This window comes from Equus asinus, chromosome 4 (genome assembly GCF_041296235.1).
Source record: "Equus asinus isolate D_3611 breed Donkey chromosome 4, EquAss-T2T_v2, whole genome shotgun sequence".
In the NCBI taxonomy this organism is placed as follows: domain Eukaryota; kingdom Metazoa; phylum Chordata; class Mammalia; order Perissodactyla; family Equidae; genus Equus; species Equus asinus.
Window position 1 is genome coordinate 118,317,296 of NC_091793.1, and position 20,614 is coordinate 118,337,909.

Sequence of the window (20,614 nt, forward strand, 5' to 3'; positions counted from 1 at the left end):
TTCTCAGATAGAGTGTGATCCACTTTTCAGGCACGGAAATCAATTACTGTGAACCTTTGACTCACATTCCGCCTCTAATCATAACTGGCAGGAATCTGTTAACATTTTGTAGGCAAAATCAAGATTGTATGATTCTGCCTTAAAGAACCAAGAGGTAGGAAAATACATGGAAAGAAGTACTTCATAGGAATAAGGTGGGGCTGCATAGTATTTTATAACCTTAGATCATCTTTCCTGTTGAATCCATCACTTGCATATGGGTATGGCTGTGATGATAAAAACAAGACGGAGGTAAAGAGGTAAAATAGAGGGACAGACAATTCATGGTTGATGTGAAACTCCCTATTAAACAACGCCCCCTACCAAGGCTTCCATCTTTAATATCCTGCTCCCTTCTCAAACCACATAGTAATTCTTTGACTCTCCTTGGTCATGAAGATTTTGCACAGCATCACCACCTGATATTAACCACCTCATCGTTCTCCCCACGTTTCTGTGTTTTTTCCCTCTTCCCTGGGGAGCTATCTCTTGGTACTCTTTTTTGTACTTGTGGAGGTAGTTGGTGGTATTTATGTTTGCATGTTTTTGTCACTTGTACTTGCTTGTCTTGAAATCTCAGGAACGTCACATACCCCTTAAGAATAATTGAGCTTTCTTTTTCTTTGGTAACATTGCACAGTGTCTAAAATCTTAGGGAGGCTTTAATGTACCGTGCCTCAACAAAGATATGATGGCTGATGCTCCTGATAGGTGAAGGCACAGAAGAGGTGAGAGAAAAAGGCCATTAAGGCAGCGAGATACATAAAATGGTAAAGAAAAGCAAGAGAATGTATAAGTCAGTGTGATAGTGTACTATAAATAAAATAAGTTGCCCTCAGCATCCCAAAATTGCAAGATTCCCAGAAAGCTGTCATCCTCTTTCTCCCTGAGCCTCGCATTCCCATCATGAGATTCAATCTTTGCAAGGAGATCTACAAATGGCCTTCCAGCCTCCATACCTACTACAACGCCTTGTGTACTCTGTTAACCCTTAACCTGGCCTCCCAGTTCTTTCTTTTCTCTACTCTACATACTCCTTTCAGGTTAATTTTCCCCAGTTACTTCCTTTTGGTCTATTCCCCTGCAGAAAATGACTCGCCATTGACTACCTCATTAGTGTTTACACTTGCCAGGAGTGCAAAGATCTCAGCGATGTAGTCCCACTGCGTTTCTTGCTTTATCTCTTTCATTTTACTGTATCATCCAACTAAAACCAGACTATTTCCATTCCTAAAAATTTTCTGCTCCCCTACCCCCACAGCGCTTTGCCCCCTCATCTTCCTGGAACACTTTCTCTTTGTCTACATTATAGACAACCTCATCATTCAGGTATCATCTTAAATGCTACTCCCTCTAAGAAACATTTCTCTTTTAAACTCAAATAACCATCTGTTGCTCTCTCATGCTACCAGACGTATTCTATCTAGCCTTGGAGATGTTTGTGTATTGGTTTTATTTCTATAAGAAGACTGTAAACTCTGTAAGGGTAGGGAGTGTTACAATCTTTATGTCAGTCGTTTATAGAATACCATGCAAATATTAGGCACTCGGATAATATTATTTATTTTTTTAAAGCTAATTGTGAAACATGAACCAAGTGACTGGGGCAACTGAGAGAAAAAAGGTATCTCTACCAATTGCTGTTATTTTTTAAAACATATGACACATATAAACAATCAGAAAGAGGAATTAAGTCTGCCTGAAAATACTTTATCCCAGTTCATTTCGTGCATATTCCTAAATGTCGCTCCTTATATTCTGATACTTCTACAGGTCTTTTCTTGCCTTCTTCACCTTCCAAATCCATTTAGCACAGATTTCACCCTTATAAATACTTGAGAGGTCACAGAAAGGCACCTGACAAGATGAAATGCTATAGTATCCACCCACTCCCCTCCCAGAACTGAGGTAATCTTGCTGGATCTGATGTGGATATAAGCCACAAAACGTCATTCATCTTGAACTGCAGCTCAGCATAATCCAAGGTCAGGAAGGGCAGAGGCTATGGGATGTTTTCCGTGAGGGACCAATGCTGCATATTTATTTCAGCTAATAAAGCAGCCCTGTGGCCTAGAAAAGCGAAAACTTCATGTTGTGATTGGCTTCAACCTCCTCTTTCACATCCTTTACCAGATAGAGCAGATTTACTGTGAAGCTAAGGAAGCTTAGCTGACATTTCAGGGCCTCAAATTTGTCCAGGCCAGAGCGATGCTGTGTTTGGAATTTTGTATTCTTACTCTTTCGGGTACATCCTCCTTCCGAGTTATGGAAGCTTCAAGCCCCACAGAACGCAGATCTGCCCAGCCTCCATGCCTTCCTCCGTGCAGGTCCTGATGTTGCTAATCCTCTGAATCTACAACAATTACATTCATAGAAAGGAGTTATAAACCTTGTCTTTATTTTGATTGGGTGAAAGTTTCTATGGACTTCCCTTTCTATGCCTTCCATTCCTCATTTGTCAGGGCAAAAACAGAACAGAAATAATGAAGGACATATATTTTCATAAAACAGCAATAGACAATATCTGTTTTTATATTGACCAAGAGCAAAGCAATAATTTGTATCCAAAATTAGGGAAATGATTTCCATGTTATTATACTAAATTTACCGTGAGAATAGTATACATATCAGACCAAGGACCATAAGAAGGACAGACAAGGAGAAAATATAAACACTAGTAAGTAGTGATTGGGGGAAAACATATGCAATATATTTGATAAAAGGCTGATTTCTCTAATAGCTGGGAGACAATTCTCAGTGGCTCTTCTGCATTTACACACATCTTACGAGGGATGCATTAGCTGCCCTTTTTTGGGGACTGTCTTTTTAAAGATGTGTAGCAAGCAGCCTTGGAAGATACAGATAGTGTCTCCCCGCAGAGCAAAGGGCAGGCATGCTTAAGTCTGGGTTTCTTTCTTGTAGCACAACCCACTGCATGTTCTGGCATCATGCGGACCCTTGGTGGGACTTAGAGGGGAGAACTGACACAAATATGCTGATGCTCATGATGCTTTCTGTGGTGTGAGAATGATGCCCTTTGTCACTGACCCAGGCATCTTGTGTCTTCTGTCAGCATCCACAAAACTATAGCTAACTAATTATTAGCTTGCAAATAGGTTGTCTTAGATCTTCACAGTCCTTAACAGTATTAGACCGTGAGCTTATACAATTTGATAAATAGTAACACAGCCAAATACAAAAACAGATAACTAATATAAGTGATATTCAATAGAAAGTAAAATATAACTATACTTTAATATCTTTACATCTTGATGCATCAAGAAATATAAAATAAAATAATATTGAGATCATTTTTACCTTCAGATTGTCAAAAGCTAAAAATAGCAATGAGTCAGATATAGAGAGGAGATGGAGAAACAGATTCTCTCATGTGTTGCTGGTGGATGTGAAAAGTAATTAAACAGTTTTTAAAAGTTGTATTTGTCTTTACCTATTTGGCCAACCATTCTACTTTTGGAATCTATCAATGCCAATGAAGTCCCCAGTGGGTATGTGTGTGTGTGTCTCTCTCTCTATATATACACACGCATATACATATAGACGTAGAGGAAGATACACACTGATGCAGGGAGAGACACACGTACACGTGGAGGTATGTCTGTTAGTATATATGTGTGTATGTGTGTACATGTACATATATAGAGACTGTTTATAGTAGCATCTTTTGTTGGAGCAAAATCTGGAAACAACCTGATAGAGGAATGGTTAGTCACAGATGGTTTATCCATACCATGAAGTGGGATACAGTTATGAGGAATAATATGTTGGATCCGTATGTGCTAACTTGAAAGGATGCCATGGGATATTAAGTAAAAAGAGAAAAATTGGGGGCTGGCCTGGTGCATAGTGGTTAAGTTTGTGTGTTCCACTTCAGCAACCAGGGATTCATGGGTTCAGATCCTGGGCATGGACGTACACACCACTCATCAGGCTGTGCTGTGGCAGCATCCCACATAAAAAATAGAGGAACATTGGCACAGATGTTAGCTCAGGGACAATCTTCCTCACCAAAAAAAAGAAAGAAAGAAAGAAAAATTACAAGTATAAAAAGTGACTCCATTCTTATTTTTAGAAAAGAATAAACCATATATATATGTATATATGTACATATGTGTGTATATATATATGCAGTTATCTTATTGTTACCTATCACGATATGCAAGTAAAGTTTGAATGTGTTATTTAATCCAAAAGTGAGTACAAATTGACTTTCTTTTCATGCTGGGTGAGAAGCTAATAGCTTACACAGTTAACATCTCAATCTCAACAGCAGCCTGGTCCAGGCTAGAGTTTAGCTTTGGAATCAGACAGACCAGAGTTCCCATCTTGATTCGATAGCTGCCTAGCTGAGTGAACTTGAACAAGTCATTTTGTCTTTCTTAGACTCAGTTTCCTTATGTGTAAAAATGGAAATAACAATGGTACCTACCTCACATATTTGTGAAAGGTAACTTTCAGAAAGTATATGGCCTACCAGCACAGTTCTGTCATAGAGTCAATGATGGCGTTGATGATAAAATTGAACACTTACTGAGCATTTACTATGTAATTGGACTCAATATGTGGTAGCTGCTTTTTTCTCTTGTCTTTCTTTAATAGTAGATTGCTCACTTAGCTGCCTGGAAGAAATGATGGTATCTCAGATTTTCATACGATTCCTCTACACAAGCCCAATCAAATAGCGATTGAACCAGGCCTTGGGGTGACAGTGAAGCAGTATTCACCTTGTTAGAGTTGCTTACCCTCAGAGAAGGGTCTTAGAACTGCAGCCAGCAGATGGCTTAACGCCTGAGGAAAATTCTAAGCAGTGCACCTAGCTAGGGGAGCATTGGCATGTTTACAATTCGCCAACTGAAACAGCGGTTATATTTTACAAATGAAAAATAATCATCTCTTATCTTCCTTAAGCAAAAACTACAGTTTCGTGTCAAACTGAACGCAACAACCCCCTAAAAAAATCTTAAAAGGCAGTCAGCCGAGTCTTTATTGCAAGAACATCAGAGAAATGAGCCAGCTGAGCTACTTATCATCTGCTTAAATTTCTCAACTATTGAGCATTGCGGTGAAGGAACTATTTATAGGTCCTGTGTCTCCCTTAAATCCTTACCTCATAGGGATCTAGCTAGATCAGGAAAAGCCCCATTTTGTTCAGGATTGTGTAGGCTGCCAGCGGAACACGGTTTTGAATTAATCAGGTTTTGATTACACTCCCTGAACCTATTCAAGTATTAATAGTTTCCCTGTCAGCATGTAATGAGCTTTTCCTCCCGATTGATAGTCTTCATTGCTTTGTTTGTTTACTTACATTTTTTGATCACCAGTTTAGGTAAGATGTGGGCATTTATTTCCAAGGCCATTGGGATGACAGCTGGAGAGGACAATGGAACAATTAATGCAACTTAAAATTTGAACGTGGAAAGTTGGCAAGCTAAAATAAGAACATAAAGATGTCCCCTGGAAGCCGTGTGTCTCAAGGTGCTGAAATTGCTGTAGAAACCAATTGAAATCCTGGAAAGCAGGGACCAGACCATAGGCACTGTCTCTGTACTTCCAGTACCTAGAGCAGCGCCTGACTCCTAGCCCCAGGGGAGGAAAGGGAAGAGGAAACCGCCAGCTAAAATGTAACAGAATAAGTCGTTAATTAAAACATTCATTTCATGCTGGAAACAAGCTATAGATTCCTTTAAGTGCCAGAGCCTCCATTAAACCTTTTCTAAAATCAACACACACATGATGGTTTATTTCACCTAAGATAGAATGTCAGTGTCTGGGGATAGAATTAACACAAGTGTCCTTTTTGTTTTATTCACAATCCTTCTCAATCCCTCTTCAAGTAACAGTTTCAATAGCTATTGAAAGGAAAGGCACATGCTCACAGAGGGCTAGAGCATTTCTTACAGGGAGCGAAGAAGGTCAGTAGGGATTTCAAGGTCAGACGTGCCACTCCCCTTTTCTTGGTACTCGGAGGCAAAAGATGGTTTATAAAACACATCACTTTTCCATAGTGTTTGGCTTTGGGAGTATACCAACTAAGCATTCTAGGGGAAAATACTGTGATAATTAAGGCCAGCTTTTAGTCATTTTTAAAAGATTTTTGAGTACAATGAAATCTCAAAGCTTTTAAATTCAAAATAAACAGATCAATTAGTTTATTTTTCAATACATGAAGCCATATGAGATGTCTGGGGAACCTAGAAATTTTGAGTGCTGTGGTCCAGATGGAAATGCAGGCAGAGGAAGAAGCAGTGGACAGACAAATCAGTGAATGAAATGGCATCACATGGCAATTAAGACCACAGACTCAAGAGCAAGATGACACTATACATCTGTTCTTAGAGAAGTTCCTTAGCCTCTTGGTGCCTTGATTTCCCTCATTTACAAAATGTGGATAATAATAGTTTCTTCTCTTAGAGTTGTTTTTAGAATTCAATTAGTTAATTAATGTAAAGCTCTTAGAAATATATCTGACACATATTAAATAAATAAATCTTAGCAATTATTGGAAGATAGAGATAAATGTTGGAAATAAAGACAAATATCAATATGGCAATTGCTTATTAAATGCTATCAGTTTGTCTTGTCCCTAGCTTCCTGGACAGAGAAGACTCTTGTAGCTCTTCAATCTAGCGAGTCAGGAAGGCCCTAGATGGGTAACTGCTGGTGCAGATTTAGGGACTTTAAAAGAAGGTACAGGATGCGAAAATCACAGCCATCACCAGGGATGGATGTTCTAGTTCAACAGGCACTCCTGGAAAATGTTTGGCCACTCCCCAGAGTCATTGTGCCAGCAGCAGCCATGGGCTTACTTGGGAAAGGAAGGGAGTGGTAGTTCGTATCCTGTGTTCTGTGGCAGTCACTTACTGTCCCCCCTTCACAGGTGCGCTTCCAATATTACAAAGCATAATGTTTTTTCTTCAGTCAATAATAGATTTGGTCAATGGCTGTCAGAGTAAATGTTGAACTGAGCAAACCCTATGAGTTGGCTGCAAATGCGAGCCACTGTTTCCAGTTCAGAGGCACAGCTAGCAGCCTCAGAGAGAAGGCAAGGACTTGTGTGCACTTTGCCTTGTGAGGAGAACCCAGAGGAGACGGATTCAAATGGTGACCAGGCTAAAAGGCAGCCTAGTGCTTTTGTGAGGCACATAAGACCCTGCTCTCTGGTAGTTATGATTGGTTGTCATTGCCCACTTCCCTGATGTTGTTTGGAGATTTTTAACCTCTTCAAGCATTTCTCTCCCATCCCCACCCCAATTCTAATTCCTGAAAGTGCCAGAAATGGAACTGGGGATCACTAGACTGAGTGTCAAGGATTTCAGAGAGGTTTCCGGGTCACCAAGGAATCTTTGGTATGAGCGTAGTCTTTCTGCCTACAGATTGGAATATCTTATGTTTTAAGTGCTAAAACAATAAACATGAACTAAGAAGCTTTTTCCAGTATTTATTCTCTCCTCTAAAACATTTACAAAAGGGATTGAGGAAAGGAAAATAATTATAAACTATTGTATTACCATAAAAGGGCAGAGATTTGGGAAAAAAGAAGAGATGGGAAGGTAAGCAGTTCCTAAAATTCTCATATTAACTTTTTGCTCTAAGTAACTAGTGGTTAGCAGAGTAAAAGTTTTGAAAATGTGCCTGTGCTCAACTGGTGAATTGCTATTAATTTTGGTAAACTAGACTGTGCCATCAATAGAAACTATTTCCACTTCACAGTTATTTTTTTAAATGGTATTTATGGCAGATATCCTTTAGTCGAGGAACCAGAGGCCTTGCATTTGCCATAATTTTGCAAAATAAAGTTATTCAGCTGAACATAGTTAACGTTATTTTTTCTTCAGTGGAAAGCTTAGTATTGAAGTTTCTGTTTATGTTCCAGAATCTAAATTTCTGTTTATGTCTGCACAACTCTGCTAAGTAATTGATCTTTTAATATAAAACTGTGACTCTATTGGTAACTTGAACTATATATACTGTATATATATATATGTCAGAAATATTAAAAAATGGAAAAAAATAGTATGTTTTATAGAAAATAGACAGTAAGAATTTATTTGTTGATGATGTTGCTTTCAAAACAGAAAATAATGAGGTAGTGGAGGTAGGGGTTTGGGGGGATGGAAGCTTCAACTAGACATCAGAAGACCCAGATCCTCAGTCCCAACTTAGAGACTTAATCATGTCCCTGAACCTCATTGAGTTTCAGATTTTGCCTGTGTAAGTGAGAATGCTAAAACCTGATTCAATTACCCCACTGAGAGTCTGTGAAGATTTAGTGAGATATATAAGTATATATGAAAGCACTCCATAAATATATAGCATTTTTCATCAAAATATGGTCTTTTGTGGTTATGTTCTCGTCTTGATATCAATATTGAAGTTTCCCTATTTTAAAATTTACTTCTTTTACTACACAAGGAACATAGGAATATATTATCATCATAGAAATCCAAGCATTACCATAATATATGGAGAAGAAAATGGAAGACCCTTGACTCATCCATCTCCAAATCTTCCTTTCTCTTTAGTGGTATCACTATCAACAGTTTGAATCTCTTTTCAGAAATTTTCTAAGCTTATATGTTTGTATGTATACGAAATATAATTTTATGTCATACAATCTGGATCAAAAGTGTGTTTCTAACTCACAAATTCAGCTTATTAAAACAAAAAGTTTTTTCCCTTCTCAGGGCCAGCCCCGTGGCCGAGTGGTTTAGTTCACGCGCTTCCCTTCGGCAGCCCAGGGTTTCACTGGTTTGAATCCTGGGCGTGGACATGGTACCGCTCATCAGGCCATGTTGAGGTGGCATCCCACATGCCACAACTAGAAGGAAGGACCCACAAGTAAAAATATGCAACTATGTATCATGGGGCTTTGGGGAGAAAAAGGAAAAATAAAATCTTTTTAAAAAAACGTTTTTTCCCCTCTAAGGAAAATGTGACATAATTAGCATCACAGTTGTTTCAGGTACAGGATTGATTGTGAAAGGTTAAAGGAGTGTAGGAAAGATGGAATGGGTTATTGTATCCACAACAAGGACAAAACCCATATACAAATGAATGTATTTCAGTTGTCATAGTTATGAAACCCCATTCTGTAACAAATGGGAAATAACACCTCATGGCAGCCAATCTAAAATAATCTCTATGTGATGGGTTCCACTGGCAGATCTGCCAAGATGCACCAATTCTCAGTGTGATCACATAGATTTCATTGGTCACAAACAGAGAAAAGCACATGATTGCATTGAAGACGATGACAGTGCTGCCAGCCCAGAAATCACAGCTCAGGCTCCGCGATAGCAGACTATCACACCTGCCACTTGACAGGTGTGCACTGAAATTTATGAAAAGCTTTTCTAGCCAAGCCATCAGGCTGCTGAAAAGAATGGTGGATGCCTTGAGCCTTGACATTTATTACAGCTTTGCCAGCATATCTGTCTTGTAGAGTGTGATTTGAAAAACGATATGTCTAACCATGATCTTAATAAGCTCATTTGTTCCAGGATCTCATTGTACTTGTGCTTGCTGATAGAAGAGGAGAAAGCCAACAATATAAATAACGGAAGCTTCCTGGTGAAATGGCTCCACTTATTTCAATATGGAGACAGTCCGATGTTTAACATTACCAGTTGCCATACCTGAAAGAGGAATAAGAATGCTGCTTTGCGGTGTTTCAGAGTGAGGCTCCAGTTCTTTCATAACCTTAATTTCAGTCAGTTTGGTCACAAACAATGAAATTAAAGCATGTGATAAATATTCTGGTGAAGATGCAAATTTATTAATATTAGTCAGGAAAGATACGTCTTTAAATATTTTTTTAAAGAAATCTTGCCGTTTTCTTATTAACCACTCATTTCTAAAGATTCCAAATACTTTGAGTATTTGCTCTTTTATTATCAAAATACCCTTGTTGGATAAAGATGGAACAAATATCATCCCCAGTTGATACAGGATGAGCAAGAGGAAGTTAAAATAGTTAAAACCAGCTTTCCCAGCCTTATACCATGGTTAGCACACACATTTCTTGATTTTCAGTGTATTTCCCCTGGATAGGTATAAGACTTAGCCCACACCACCTACATCTGAAGACACTTAGTTTGATAAATGTGCTTGCCTATTAAGATAAAATACTTATTTAAGTAGAGATAATAAAATAGTACTTTCAAAAGCACTATTATGTTATCAAGACAAACAGTATTTCTTATCTTACGGAGGACCCAATCTTGCTTTTCTTTCTCTGTTCACTGCTATTAAAGAGGTATTTCTTTCAAGAAAAATCTGCTTCCTTTTTTTTCTACCTCTAATATCTTTATTCCAGCCAATTAGTATATCCTTTCCTGCCTGCCTTTGTGTCTCCCAGTCTCCGTCATCTTGAGGGCCAGCCCTCCTGGTGAAAATAAAGAAATAAATAAACCAAGAAATTTTAAAAAGATCTACCCAATAAAAAAATATATAAATAAACAAAATTAGAGGAAGAACAATGAGATAGGGATAAAAGTCTATTAAAAGACTGTAAGGGGAGAGAAAACTATATAAAGCTCTATGCAAATAAGTTTTAAAATCTCAGTGAAATGAAATGAACAATTTTCTAGAAAATTTTAATCACTGCAATTAATTTAGGAGGAAGTAATAAGCGTGAACAGAGCTACTGGGGTGTTCAAGGCCATGGAGGAATCTGAAAACGCCGTCCGAATTTCCAGTTACCTGAAAAAATGGATCTAAAGCAGGGTAGTTTCACCAGGGAATCCTTTCATATTTTCCAAGGGACTGAAAGATCCCCTTAGTAATTCTACCAACGTATAGAAAAGGATGGAATGCTACACGATTCATTTTACGTTAACCTGATAATAAGACTTGATAAAGATGGTACACAGAAAGAAAACTACCCTCCAGTCTTCTGGAATATACACGAATAGGTATGCAAGTGTCCACAATACAGTACAAGTAGACTGAGTCCAACATAATATTTTTTTAAAAATGCATTTTCTTATGGTAATATAAGGATGACTTACTACTAAGAAATTATTCATATAAATTACATAAATTGATCAAAAGAGGAAAAGCATTATTTTAACTTCAATTAAAATACTAAAAGCGTTTGGTAAATTTCAAAGTCCATTTTAAGCCTAGCTCAAAGGCTGCCGCTTTCAAAAAGCCTTCCTTGATTCCTTTGGCTGAAAGCAATCGCTACTTTGAACTCTCATATCACTCACAAATATCACTTATCTCTTGCTATGAAATTTTGCATGCTATATCTTATATTATAAATAATTGTGTATATACTCCATCTGCTTTCCTTAGCTATCATTGCCAAATGGTAGAGATTCTGTTGTGTTTATTTCTCATCTCTCATAGAACCCAGGTGAGAGTTGCTTCCTTATAAAAATGATTGCCAGATAAATGAATGCTTGAAAATGAGTATATCCTAATTAAAATGATAAATGCCAGGATTCGTATAGATAAGAATAACAATTACTTGCATAAATCTTTTCCTTTGGCATCATTTAATAATTGGGAACATCAGTATATACCAGAGGTCAGAATGTAGCCTTTCCAACTGCTTCTCACTGTGATACTTCTCTGACGATACATAAGGACTGCATAGTTTAGTCCATGATGGGGGTGACAGTAATATCTACTCAGGGAAGATTCTTGTTGCTTCTTTCTTTTTTTCATGTTTGGAGAACAGCTGTAAACTTTCTAGGCAGTGTGAAGGAAATTAATTTCTGTAAATATCTGAAAATCATGGAGTCACAACAGTTACATTAGGGAATTCTACAACAAAAGGAAGTTCTTATTAGAATAACCAAGTACTTTTCCCCCAAATAATCCAAATGCTTTCATGTAAGCTATCTTTTTAGCCGGGTCATCTTATACATGCACTTGTGTTATATGGGTCTTATGTTATATGTGTTATATGGGTCTTCAGTAAGGAATTTTACCCTAAGGATAAAATACAAAGTGACTCCACATTGTATGGAATTTGCTCAATAATGCTCACAATTAAGATAATCCCATATTGCTCTGACCTCCAAATTGTCAATTATAGGTATCTCTTCCACATGTTCAATTTACTTCTGTGTGGCCATTTCACTGAGAGGCTGCATATTGCAGTGGAATAAATGCAGGGTTTGGTACCAGATAAAACTGGTGTCTTATTACTGCTTTGGCCTTTATGTGACTGAGTGAGGTTGGGCAAGTTACTTAATGATTCTGAGCCTCAATTTGTTCATTATCCACATAGGGATAAATTATATTTATGCCGAGGATTAAATTATATGATGATTATAAAAACACCTAGCACATAGCAAGTGCATAGACAATGCTGTCTCTTTCTCTTATGCATAAGACCATGGGTCATTGGGATTTCTGTGACTTTTCTCATTGGTCCTAAAAAGCTCACTCTTCTGAGCATCTAGAGAAAAAGAACATATGTTTCAGGAGAGCAGGAGCAGGCCTGTTGTTTCCCAGGGAATCACTCAGTGTTTGGCACATAGAGGTGCTCAATCAGTTGAAGAAAAGAAAGCATGAAAATGTTTGAGTTTTTTTCACTTTGTGTCCAAAAAAAGCTGATTTCTAAAAATCACATGACATAAAATTGTTCATGGGCAACTTTAAATTCTTAAAATCCTTCAGTATCTCTTTTGAAATCCTCATTCCTCTGCATTATTCCAAATAAAAACCAAATTTATCTATATACTTTTCTCTTAGGACTTAATTATAGTTATCTTATTTCACATTCATTTTTTCTATATTAATTTCTATTAATAGGCTAAACCCAATAGGATATGAACATAACAATGCTTGTTTAACATTTTCCTCCAGTTGCTGTCCCAACTGGGCTATGCACTCTTTCCCTTTATTGTCCCCTAAGGCTATCTCAGACAGATCCCATAACTCTTTGATCATTTTCAATTATTAAAAAGTTATTTTTAGCTGAGCTTAGTTCAAAACGTCTACCTCATATCCAATCTGATTACCATCTCTTCCCAGGAATACCTGGAGTTCATCTTGAAGTGGGGACAAAGCACAGTCTTCTTTTCCATTCGTCTTCCCTCTCTGGCTTCTCGATCAATATCTCTTTGGGGGATGGATCCTGGGAGAAGGGGATAAGAAAGATGTAAAGGGACAGATGTCTCTTTCTTAGTTGGTGTTGTGCTCTTCTTTTGGCTATTGCTGCTCCCCTAGACAACCATTTGCCATTGGTGGGTGTTCTTTTGCCAGCAGACACATGAATGCTAACACTTTCTTAAAAGTCATGGTAGAGTACTTCAGGTGCCCTGTGGGGACATCCTCATTACTGCTAATATTTTTCCACTTCCCCTTTTTCATATATACCTCAGCAGGGTATGCATAGCTGCTTGTTACTGAGGTTACTCTTCCAGCAGATGGTCATATAGGATGTGCACAAGTCAGGCTAACGTTTGTTGTATCTACTTGAGCCACAAACTTGCCATGCCAAATGATGAAAGTGCAGCCTGCTCCGTGGTTGAACTCTTCTCTGCCCTGCTGTCTCTTTCCGATGCTTTTCTCTCCAGCTCAGAGAAATGCAAGGTAAAGATCAGAAAATTTGCTGCTGCAAAAATATTCTGCTGGGGAATGAAATGCCGTCTCCCTCCCTCACTGGCATCCCCAACCTCCCTCAGCGATTCTTTTGGGCCTCCTCCCCCTTGACTCTCTACTGACTCCTGCCCTGAACACAGCCGATGTGTCAGGACTCCTATGCTTCCCCACCCCTCACATCTGTCTCCTTACTTCCTATTTAGTTTTCAATGTATGTAGACGGGTTGGGAAGCTCTGGAATGTCAGCTGAAGGTGGCACAGCCGTTTTGTCTGTCTTGTAATAAATTCTGAAGTGGCTTTCTTCCTTCCTCTCTAATTTTGCTCTCTTTAGGATATCAGATACTTAAGAAATTTTTGTCCTGAACTCTGGATTCTAGTAACCAGTTCTGGTGAAATAGGAAAAAACTTACCACCATTCTGTTAATTTCTAAAATAGTGCTGTGCTTTCTCTCCAAAATTTCAAATCAAAATGAGGAAATCCTAGTTTATTTATAGATATTAGTCTGTCTGGGACAGTAAAGAGATATTGAAAAGATAAGGGGAAGTCCAAGGAGAGCAAATTTCTAAAAATTTCATCCAATAAATCCCTACAACTATCAAAGGATGGAGGGAGTAAACAAAATTAGTTGAAGGACGTTGCTGAAGCAAGCAAAAAATACTAATAGATCATAAACTTTGTAAGTAAATTTTGCTAGGTAGAATACAGGTAGAACCAGCTTAACTCCAGCTCTTCTTCCAAATAAAGCAGCGTGCTGTTGTTACGTGTAAGAGAGAGAAATCTAAGCAAAGCCAGCACATGGGAAGGCTCAGACAGCCCATGGGAGGAACAGGAGCCCTCCAGAGTAGCCTCTTCTCCTTCCGTGGATCCACACTAGGACTCAGCTGTTGCAGCAGCAAAAGACCAAGTTCATGGCTAATCCAAATAGAAAGCCGATCAGTGGTGAGCTTTTCTCTGAGATAATATTTTTTGACTGATGGTTTCACCTGAATGCAGGTAAGTGCTTTCCTGAACCCAAAGGAGACCTCTCAAGAGAGACGGGGTCTTCTCTTCTTTAGACATTAAAGTGCCAAAAAGAGGCCAGATTTAATCACACAAAAATACTGGAAGTGTTTATATATGTAGTTTAGAAAGTAAATTTAGGTCAAGATATTTAAAAATCTGTCTTTCAAGGCTTTAGATATGGCAAAGCCTTTCATTTATTCTTGGAGATGTTTGCATCAAATTAAGACATTTATAAGCGATCCATAGCATATAACAAGTCCAGAAATTGTTTCTATCCTTTAGACATCAAAAATTTCAGCATATATTTTCAAATATAAAATTAAGATTAAGAATGGTTTGACCATACTTTCAAAAGGGAAAATTTTGCAAAACTTCCCTTTCAGACAACAATCTCAGTTAATTATTGGAATAGTAACTGCATCAAAAAGTGGGATTGAACCAAGGAAGAGGAACATGGAATCAGGAATCAGAGAATCTTACACAGGAAGGAGGCAAAGAGAATCCACATGATGATAGTGGAGGGAAATACTATGTGTGTATTAATGATGCATCAGCACAGATTGGAGCCGAGGGATATAGAAGTCTAGGAAGATGAAATTGAGAGAGTGGCTAATCATAGATGACATAGGGATGAATTAGAAAACTAAGCAAAAGAAAAAAGATAATTATTAATTGGGAGAGATTGTAAAAGAGAGAAAATGAAATCATTTTAGGCTACATGGCTCAGATTTTAACATTTACTTAGTCATAATTATGTTAAAAATGGAATGCTGATCTAACCAAGAATGATAGCAAATTGGATCCTGGATGGATGGGAAATATGTGGGTGAGGGAGAGAAGTGGTGCAAAAGTTAGGTCTTTATCATCCATAGTAAACAGAAACATTTTTTGAATGGCGATATAAACTTACTGTTTTGAAAAATGGTTTAAAAAATAAAATGCTCAAAGATTTGATAGTGGTTGCTTCTGTGGAGAAAAACTATGGGTGTAGGGGGAATTCTTCAGACAGTTTTTTTACATAAGAGAATTATTGTTGATACATTCTTCTATAAGAAACATAAGGATAACTTTGATAACAGTGAAAGGAAAAAGTAAATATTGTCAAAGAATTGGTGAAGAGACACTGGATACATCAGGGACTGCTAGTTGCTCCCATATGTCTGCTCTTCTCTTCTGTAGTAAGGGAATTTTTAGCTGATCTCAAAGTAGCCCAGAATATAGACTATATCTATAAGCCTCCCATGCAAGTAGGTATAGCTGTGTGACATCTCTGGCCAATGAGATGTAAGCAGCAGTGTCCTATATAGCAGCTTCTCAAAGCCTTCCTTAAGAAACAGTGTATATGTGCTCTTTGCTTTCTTCTTCATCTTGATCCCTACCTCAATCTTCATTTCTTTCCCCATCCTGCAGCTAGGAACATGATTGCTGCTATCCAGGACCGTGAAGTGAAGGCTATGCACAATAAGTAACAGAAACAGGAGGGGCCTGCTTCCTGAAATAGGGGAGCACCCTATCTGTCCTAGACCACTAACCTTTTACAATACCTAAACAACAGTTATTTGGGCTTTCTCATACTCATAGTTAAAGCTACTCCCAGCTGGTAAGCACATTTTGCAATATTAATATAAAACTTGTAATTCAAAATAAAAAAACATGAAAATAAGCATCAATCAAGGCATTAAAATAAGAAAGAGAGGAGCCGGCCCGGTGGCACAGCGGTTAAGTGCACATGTTTCAATTCGGCAGCCCAGGGTTCGCCGGTTTGGATCCCGGGTGCGGACATGGCACTGCTCATCAAGCCATGCGGTAGGCGTCCCACATATAAAGTAGAGGAAGATGGGCATGTATGTTAGCTCAGGGCCAGTCTTCCTCAGCAAAAAGAGGAGGACTGGCAGTAGTTAGCTCAGGGCTAATCTTCCTCAAAAAAAAAACAACAAAAAAAGCCCATGAAGATAATGTTATAAAAATGGCAGATATAAAATTGCATCTATATATATGTGTGTGTGTATATATACATATATGTAAACATTTTTTTTTAATGAGGGAGATTGGCCCTGAGCTAACATCTGTTGCCAGTCCTCCTCCTTTTGCCTGAGAAAGATTGTCACTGAGCTAACATCTATGCCAGTCTTGCACTATTTTATGTGGGACACCTCCACAGCATGCCTTGATGAGTGGTGCTAGGTCCACTCCTGGGATCCGGACCTGTGAATCCCTGGCCACAGAAGTAGAGGGTGCAAACTTAACTACTATGCCACTGGGTCAGCTGCTATATATATAAACGTTTTTAAGATAGATTCCAGATTACTGAAATCATAAATGAGCGAGAAGAAAATATACATGATTATCAATGTAATATTTTGTTCAAATGGATTTTTTTAACCTAAATTAGAAATTTAATCTCAATTTTTTAAAATCATTAATGTCAGAACCCCCAAAGGAAAAAGTTGCTAGATTTGATTAAATAAACATTTAAAACTGTTATGTAGTTAAAAAAAAAACAGAATAAGGAAAATTAAAGGCAAATGGCAAATTAAAAAACATTTGTAACATATATGCTGTAGAAGAACTAAATGTCTACTATATTAAAAGACTTTACCCATAAATTTGTTTAAATCCATATCTCTACTAGAAAAATAGACAAAGGATCAAGCATGAAGATGTTTTAAATAAAATATGGAAGATTCTCAACTTTACTAGTAATCAAAGAAATGTAAATTAAAACAGTGTAACGGGTTGAATTGTGTTTCCTTGAAAGATATATTGAAGTTCTAACTCCTAGTGTCTGTGAATGTGGCTTTATTTGGAAACAGGGCTTTTACAGATGTAATCAAGTTAAGATGAGGTATTTAGGGTGGGCCCTAATCCATTGTGACTGGTGTCCTTATTAGAGGGAAATTTGGACACAGGCAAAGACACCCGAGGAGACTTGTCACAACAGAGGCAGAGATTTGAGCGATGCAGTTATGCACCAAGGAATTGCTCAAGATTGCCGACCACCGATGGAAGGTCGGAAGAGGCAAGGGAGGATTCTCTCTTACAAATTTCAGAGAGAGCATAACCCTGTGGACACATAGACTTCCAGCTTCCAGAACTGTGAGGCAATACATTTCTGTTTCTTTAAGCCACTCAGTTTGTGGTACTTTTTTATGACAGCCCCAGGAACCTAATACCAGCAGAAAAAAGGCACCATTTTCAACTCTCATATAGGTAATGATTAAAATTACTTTCATATATTGCTAAGGATGAAATGGAAATTAGTCTAGTATTTATCTGGAGCAATTTGGCGTAAATAAAGTCTATATATATTGAACCTCCAGTTCTAGGAGTTCATCCTAAAAATGAGTGGAAAAGTGGGGAAAAATATATAATGGGTATAAAGGGTGGTGTTTATAAAAAATGTAAAATTGTAAAGAATATCTAATATTAGCAGATGGTTAACTGCAATAGGCTATACTACCACCCTTAAAATTAAAAAGATTTATATTTATTGTAATGGAAATTTGATACATTTTCAGTGGAAAAAAATTTACAGAGCATCTCATCTATGAAATACTTGAAGATACAATCCAAAGTGATTATTATCTGCAAGATAGAACACAATTATTTTTCTTTCTTTTTCTTTTGCCTGTATGCATTTCCTCAGTTTGTAAAATAACAAATATACACTTTTTGAATACATGCCAATTATTGGCTCATTATTTTAATGAATAGAAACAATAGTTTAAATCATGTGCTTTTCCTTTAGAGTCAGTTTGAGCTCTTTCTTTTTTTTTCCCCCAATTAGAGTACTTTCAGCTATGCTAATTATGTTTTCTGCAGAGATGTTAAGATTAAAGTTAGTAAATAAATATGACCAATACATTGAACAAGCCGTTTTCACAAGGTATAATTTCAAAAACAATTTTATTTTGTCTCTCACAGACTCTTTAAATTTAATCAGTGAGTATTGTCCCCACTTTGATAACCAGATGAAGATTTTTCTGATTACTCTTAGGTAATAGAAATCACCCCCCGCCAAAAAAAAAAAATCTCAGTTCAGTAATTAAAAAGGTCGAATCCCAGATAATAATCAAACTTTTGAGACTCATAACAGGCAGAACATGAATACAGGAAAACTGACCTTTCCTCTCTCTCTCCTCACTGTCGTGATGTTTCTACTTTTCCTTCAAGTTGCTAATAGGAGAAATTTCAAAGCAGAAGGGGAGAGAGAAGGGGGCCAGCGGCCAGGAAAGTTGTTGCTTGATTGGTTCTTTTCTGGGACACTCGGTGCTCTGTGAGCCAGGCAGATTTTAAAGCTGCCCCTTTCTGGGGAGCACATTTGTGGTTCCTCAGATGGTCTCACCAGGAACATCTCCCTGCAACTTCCTGTGAATAAAGAGCTGCATTTCCCTCAGGCTGCAGCTTCCCCCATAGCCCTCGGCTTTTTGACAGTCCACTCCTCAAAGTCTGCTGTTTGGGTTCCAACAGCTCACATCCTCTAACACGTTCTAGGTCTTGATGTTCTATCTTACAACTCACTTAGGCATAAAGCATCTACTATCTTCTTGGTCAGCTGCAGCAAGCGGTCTCATTTTAATATTCTATTACACTTGGTTTATATTTTCTAAGCATATGTAAGTGGTCTGTGAAGGGAGGTGATCTAGTTCATGGCTAATGGGGAAGCACCAGCTTGGGAATCAGTTGCTTCCAAGCGTGTGAGAACATTCAAATTTCTTTTCACTTTACATGTTAGCCTGTGTTTCCCCCCAGGCTACCAAAACTATCAATAGAGTTATCATTTATTTTGCCCTTCCTCCAAATATCATTCTCACTTCCTTGTCTTCAAATTTTAGACTCAGGGATTTTATAAAAACTTTACCTTAGTTCTTTTAAAACTTTTTTCCCCCGCTTTCCTAAAGTACCTTACATTTTCTTATCAAAAAAGCAGTACTTTGTCATAAGAAACAATGTCTTAAACCTCCTAGGAGGAAGACATTAAAGCAACGGGGTGGGATCCATGGGGTCCATTCTCTGCCTTCACCAGAGGGAGGTCCCCTAGGGAAAGAAAAGAAGGCAGATGACCCAGTTTGATCTCCTTGTTGAATAGACCTCTGGGTAAAGAAACTTATATTATTTGCTAGAAGGAAGAGACCTTATCCCTAAAATGTCCTTATCAAGATGTCCTGACTAGGTATTACCTATAATAAATGGAACCCAGGATAAATGCAAGGCTCATTGGAGAATGTCACATACGCTACAAAACTCTGTTGGGTGTAAAACTGAGATACTTCCTAATTTAAACATGCCCCACTATGTGAGGAACTCAACAGCCTCCCTTTCAGACCTTTTCTATTATCCTGGGCTAGAGGTGCACGTCCCATGTGGAAAGAAAGGACCTGGGGAGCCACTGTTGACATCCTAGACCTTGTTTGATTCATTTCAGCCTCCTGAATGCCTCTTGTAATTATTTAGTAAAGTTTGAAATTGAGTAAAATGTCTGAGTCATGTGAATCTGATTTGACAATCGATCCTGTGTGCTAACTCATTTCTTAACTTCTATTTGAGAGGTTCATCTTAGATTGCTCTGTTTTAAGAACAATGAGCTCTTTCCAGGAATTTTGTGCCTACTTCCAAAATATGTCACACTGATGTATTCTTGGCCTTGACTTCAATTTATTCATGACCAGGATTATATTTCTATTTTGGGAAAGACATCTATAGGTGCCATTTTGCAATTAACTGATTATAAATGTTTTTAACATGCACTTGGTTTATTATACCCATGGATGTTATTTGTACAAAGAATGAACTGCTCCTAATGGACTGTATACTTTATCCATTATTTTTTGCAGGCTTGTGTCATCTTCTTAAATCTTTAGAATCATTTTAATTTTTTTCATTTTCCCACCCTGATTTTTTAATTTGATGTGATTTTCCTGATATTAAGCCCCATACACAAGGTCCTTTCCCTTTTTTTGCTTCCAGGTGTCTAAGTCTAATCAGGATCTT

At 37.8% G+C, this 20,614-nt stretch overlaps 2 long non-coding RNA genes across 2 annotated transcripts in view; one reads left to right on the top strand and one right to left on the bottom strand.

The window, feature by feature from the left end:
• The window catches only part of LOC123285207 (uncharacterized), a 432,431-nt gene that overhangs the window by 338,769 nt on the left and 73,048 nt on the right, over positions 1-20,614 (top strand). The window lies entirely within an intron of this gene.
• On the bottom strand, positions 1,581-18,868 carry LOC123285208 (uncharacterized). Its single transcript, XR_006526809.2, has 4 exons — positions 18,747-18,868; positions 13,057-13,153; positions 5,366-5,428; positions 1,581-2,392 (listed from the first exon to the last, which is right to left on the bottom strand). It is a non-coding gene; the product is annotated as an uncharacterized lncRNA (long non-coding RNA).